This window comes from Myotis davidii, unplaced genomic scaffold (genome assembly GCF_000327345.1).
Source record: "Myotis davidii unplaced genomic scaffold, ASM32734v1 scaffold438, whole genome shotgun sequence".
NCBI lineage: Eukaryota > Metazoa > Chordata > Mammalia > Chiroptera > Vespertilionidae > Myotis > Myotis davidii.
The window spans coordinates 3,650,582-3,656,875 of NW_006290031.1; positions in this window are offsets into that span (position 1 = coordinate 3,650,582).

The following is a 6,294-nucleotide window of genomic DNA, read 5'->3' on the forward strand; positions in this document are numbered from 1 at the left end:
GCCTGCCCTCTGCCACCTGGGAGCAGGCCTAAGCCAGCAGGTCGTTATTTCCTGAGGAGTCCCAGACTGCAAGAGGGCACAGGCCGGTCTGAGGGACCCCCCTCCCCCCGAGTGCACAAATTTTTGTGCACCGGGCCTCTAGTTATTTCATAAAATCTTTACAAGTACATATCTGTCCATTTATGTTGGATACTTTAGTAGCGATACCTAGAGAAGAGTTAGGATTGGCCTAGATACTTCATGGAGTTCAGAATCACAGAATTGGCATGAGACTGATATTAATCTAGTAAAATTACTTGTATGATAATTAGACAGTCTCTTGAGCTTTTTTCTTCTTTTTTTTTCAATAATAAAATTGAAAATGTCTTTCATAATATAAGGAAGATATAACTGAAGACCCAGATTTGCTAGAATGGGACACATTTTAATTATTACTAATGTTCACATCAGTATGAAAGGGGGGCTGCTTGTTCCAGAGGAAAATATTTTACAAGTATAGCAGTGTCTAAAGATAGAAGTGAGTTTAAAATTTTTGAATTAATTATCTTGAAATTGCCTTTAGCTCTGGCATCATATAACTTTCTAAAAGCCATTGCTGGGGTGAATTTGAAGCCGTGCAAGAGATTCAAATAAATGCTTTTGTACATTTGCACAGACCAAGCTTCCACTTCAATGGGAGAGACTTTCTCAAAGGAGCTTTTTAACAACGACTTCTCATCTATTACAGCAACTCAGCGGTTTGGATTTTTAGAATTCAAATTCTAGTAATTTGATAAATTTGGAATCCATGAGTTTCTGCCAACACTAAAACTTTTTGAGAACACTCTCCTCACAAAGTAAAATATAGATGTCCATAACACTTGGATGATACATATTATTAGTATTGCAAATTCTGCCTGAATTTTGTCTAAATGCGTAGTCATGCAGCTTTTATAACTGAGAAGACATCCCCTAATCATCTTTAAATGAAACTGCAAAAAAAGAGAATACATTGGCTTCAACTTTAATTAGAGTCAAGCCTTTCTTTTTCCCATGGGACAAACACCTCATTAAAACACGTTTCCAAACCACTTATATGATTGTGTGACACTGGGGATCCCCCAGGTGCTTTCCGGATTGCTGGGGAATCTGCTGAATGGTGATGGCTTTGAAGACAGTTCAGACCTGGGTTGATTTCAAGACCTGAAAAAGTTCCCAAATGAATAGAATTCATACAGAGTTTGGGGGAGTTCTGAAATCCTCTAAGGAATTGCAGGGTGGGCAGGAGAAATGAATTCCAGTGCAGATGTACAGCTAATCATTCCTGGGATCTCAGAACATTCTTCCAGACCTCATTGGTTTTATTTACTCCCTGGAAAACTAAGTCTAATGGGAATGGGTATGTGGAAGAAATGCCAAGATGATCTCTTAAATAACTTTTAAGAAACCCTTAATACATAACATTGTTATTGTGTGTTTATGAATAGATTGGTTCCCAGGATTCCATCAAATAAAATCTCTGAATTACCATGGGTCTTCATGCTTGCCCTATGTTCAGAAATTCTCTTTTGAAATATCTAGTCCTACTCCAACCCATTCCCTCCACACATATATTCCTAAGAAAAATAATACCTAGAAAAGATTTCTTAGTTCTGTCCCACCAAGAATGTAGTTGATACAACCTCAGGTATATAGGAGCATGACCTGAAAGTGAAAAACAATGGTGCAAACCCATATCTATGTATATTCCTGTTTATTCTGCTTCCTTCTCTATTTTCAATTTATTTTGTTTCTTTGATTCATCTTTGTTATTAATATTTACTCAACAGCCTTTAGAATTGCTGGCACAGCCTGGATTTATATCTTTTATATTGGGCTACACTTGATTTCTTGCTTGAAAAAAACTTTCACTCATTCCGTTCCGAGATTATACATATTTTCAGAGAAGTATTTTATAAATTCTCTTTTATTTTATTTTTTTTCTGTCCCCTAGCCTCCTCTATCCCCCAGTGTCTTATGTCCATTGGTTATGCTTATATGCATGCATACAAGTCCTTTGGTTGATCTCTTTAAATTCTCTTTTAGTCATCTTTTTGCTTCAGGATTGCTCCCACCCTTCTATAATACCTATAGTAAATAAGCAAGAATATAGAAAATATTTGTAAAATATTTCACTCTATGAAAGGGAAATATGCACTATGTATGTCAGAGAGAGATATATACTTTTTAAATATAAATTATAAAAGAAAAATAAATGTAACTAATTAATTGCAGTAGTCATATACAGGGTGGGACAAAAGTAGGTTCACAGTTTTTCATATGGAAAATAAAGTAATAATCAGTAAATAATAATACAAAAAACTCTGTGTTTCATGTACTCACAACTGTAAACCTACTTTTACCCCACCCTGTATGGATATTCTAAGTTATTGTAGCAATGTTGCATTATTTTAACAAAATAATCAAAATATAATAAATAATTCAAACTTTATATGTCAACTAATTGGTCTTCAAAACTAATTGATCTTAAATTCAAGCCATCTGTGCACCCATATATTTCCAAAGAGACCCTCAGGTCTGATCATTGTAAATTGGGATTCTCTTTTAGGTTTCTTGCTTCTCCCTTTCCTCCATTCCTGAAAATGGACCCAAAAAAAGGTATTTTTGATTTTTTATAATGCCAAATTAGTCAAGCAATAGACTCCTTAGGACTTTGAGCTAAACTGAACTTAGGGAAAATCACTGCTAAGTCCCAATTAATCCAATTGAGATCAAATACAACATAGGCTTTATCAAGTGTTCTGCTTCAAAGCACATTGTTAATTGTCATTTTTTTCCTTCAAACTTCTTGGCTCAAGTGAATATCATTATGAATAGGCATTCTTCTCTTAATTAACCTTTTCACTAAAGGTTAATAGATATTTTGTGAATTTAAAATAGTATCTGAAAATTACTAGTACAAAAGAAGAAATAGTTACTATACTAGCAGTAGTATAGTAACACTCTAAGTAAAATATGAGTATTTTATTTATAAATACATTTATTTAAGCTTTTCTTCTGCCAAGAGAATTTTAATTTCTAATAGAAAGCTAAATGGCTCTGCCTCTCCCCCCCCCCTCCGCCCCCATGATAAAAACACTTACAGATTTTATGCAAACAGGCTTGGAGAACATATACCTTCTTTAGATGCAAGGTGAATGTTGAATTTTTAAAGAATTTTGTATGTAAACTGCCAAGTAACACAAATATAAATAAAACCTGAATTTTGGTAGATACCACATTTGGGGTGTCATTTTGAGATTATGCTATGGCAATAAACTAAATTTAATTTTGTAGTTGCTTTATAGGGTGACAATTTTGTTTTCATTTAAAATAAGAAACAATGAAGACCTTTTAAACCATGATTACAAAACCCCAGTGAAGAATTTAATAAAACCTGCATCAGCAAAGCCTTCATGCTGCCAGGAGGATGCCCTTGCCCTGCTCTGACACTTCCTGGCAGAGGGACTTGAATGGAGAACCCAACAGTTCTGTCCCTTAATCCATAACCTAACATAGTGATATTAAGTTATTTCTAACTTAGCTTCAATGTTAACAAAGCAAGTATTAAAAACGTCTATGAAAAAAATAAAATCAGTGACCTGTTTGCTTTATTGTGACACAGCCAGTCTAGTGGCATCATTTCACACAATCTCCGTGTGAAATAAAAAGGCATTTAGTACACAATGCACGCTCCCTGTTATTATTCTTATTTTTTTAATTCACTTGCAGGTTTGTTAGTTCTGCACTTCTTTTCTGCCACACTCCCAAATAGGTTCAAGGAAACTTCCTCAGGAGAAACGCCAACACTAACCAACGTATCGCAAAAAGCACATTATTAAAAATGTGAGTAAAGCCCTGACCAGTTTGGCTCAGTGGATAGAGCGTCGCCTGTGGATTCAAGGGTCCGGGTTCAATTCCGGTCAAGGGCATGTACCTTGGTTGCGGGCACATCCCCAGTGGGAGGTGTGCAGGAGGCAGCTGATCGATGTTTCTCTCTCATCGATGTCTCTGACTCTCTATCCCTCTCCCTTCCTCTCTGTAAAAAATCAATAAAATGTATTTTAAAAAATGTGAGTAAATATGAAGAAAAACATTTAGGCTTTTTAAAAGGCAGTGATGATGATGATTGTCAATAGACTTGCTGTGAATAAGCTTTTAGGTAGCTGGCAAGGCAAAGTGGGCACTGCGATGTCTCACTGATGTCATCATGTAGGGGGAATAAGCTCACTTCTCAGGAAGAAAAAATCCACATTCATGTCTTTTGGACAGTAAAGTTGAAAGGATAAAGCCAGATCATGGGATCCTGACTATCTCAATGAGTTTTGACTCAGTCCAGAGGGAAAATAGGAAATATCATGACTTTCAGATTTGGGTTAACAGCATACTTCATCTAGGTTAGAAAACTGAAAGTCTGAAGTTGATTCTGTAGTTCAGAGATCTACTGAGGATGCCCTCCCATGTGGCGGGGCTGGAAAAGGAAACAGTGAGATAAGCAAAGGAAATAAATAATGAATCCACTGTTTGAAAGCAAGGCATACAGTTGGGGGCATAGTGGTCAAAGTGGCTCTCCTTTTCGAGTTTATATCTATGATGATAGAGTTAGCAGACATTCAACAAGAGGGTCCATTTAGAGATGCTAAGTGGATGTTAATAGTTGAAAGTATAAATACCTCAAATCAGGAGGGAGTAAATATTTGGGCCATCATCGAGATAAGTAGTTATGTGATAAAAGCCTCTTCTACAATCACATTTAGAATTATAGCAATGAAACAATGATTGGATTAGGTTTGGAGTGATAAAATATAATCAGCAGTTATCTTTATGTAATTCTTTTATACCTCGCATACTGTAAGTTGTAGGATTCTGAAACTAGGCTAAATTAAGAGTTAGCCTGGTAAATATTGCATTTGGTTTGCTTTTCTTTTGTATCTCTGTCTACTTCAGTTATACTTTCCAGGCAAGAACGTTAGCATTATAATCACCACTCTAAGCTTTAACTTGAAGACATTTTATTGGTGGACTGAACTTCTCCATTAGGAATGGGCACATCTGGTCAGATGGGGGGTTCAGTGTTTGCATTCCCCAGTCCACGCTGCTGAGTTCAGATACTTTGCTGGCAAGTTTAAAAAAGCTTTACTTTTTATAGCTACTTAGTGTACAGACTTCTATGGCATATACCTCCCTGAAGCACTTTCTTTCTCATACCATCTGGTAATGAGAGGATCATTTGCACTACATAAAACCGTGACATCTGGAAAGGAGAACTAATGTGATAAAATCACTCAACTACCAGGCATGGCCATATTTCTACTTAATTTGGGGGAAATTATTTAATACTAAAATGAGATTTAAGAGAACCGATATTAAGTAAAAACATGAATAAGTAACACCAGCATATTTTTAATGGGTTCAGTCATATAAACTTTTCTAGGGAAAAAAATCAAATAATTAAAAACTGTATTTTAGTGAGGTATAAAGCAAACATTTGGAGGGTAAAGGAACCATGTTTTAAATTAATGTCAACATTCTCCTTTAAAATAAATTCATGATAAGACCTCCTTTCCCACTCTGTAGCTTTCTGTCAGATCAAGATGAAAGCCAGTAGCACTCTGGACATTAAAGACAAGAGGGGATCAGTGGTGAGGGGATTTGGTGACTGTATTCCAGCGAGGAGTAAGATGCATTTATTTACATAGGGCCTTAGCTCTGTGCTTACCATGTGCCAGGCCTTGTTCTGGGCACTGAGGGCACAGTTGTGAGCTGCATAGAAATGGCCATTGATCACAGAATGATGTAGATGCTGCAACAGAAATAAAACAGAATGATTGAGGTAGAAAATGACTGTTGGGTGGGAGAGAAAGTGACACGGATGAGGTGAGATAGCTACTAAGTAGTTATTGGTCCAGAACAGGGCTTCATTAGGAGGTGAATGTAAAGTGACATCTGATTGGGTGTTAGGAGATAAACATGTAAAAAGTCTGGCATTTAGGAGACATTGAGCCCTGATTAAAGAAAAGTCTAGAAATCCCCAAGGAAAAGAAACCAAGTGAAGGAAGGCTGCTAAGAAATAAAACTTGTGGGCAAAGGGAAAGGTTGTAGTACTAGGACAGAGTGACAATCCATGGAGAAAAGTGTCTGTCGCTCTAACAAATCCTATTTCTGTGATATATAATTTTGTATTTTTCATATATAGATATATTTATAGAAATTATACAGAGAAATATACATATCCTAGAGGCCCCTAGCACGCGGGCCGGGGGGGGGGGGGGGGGG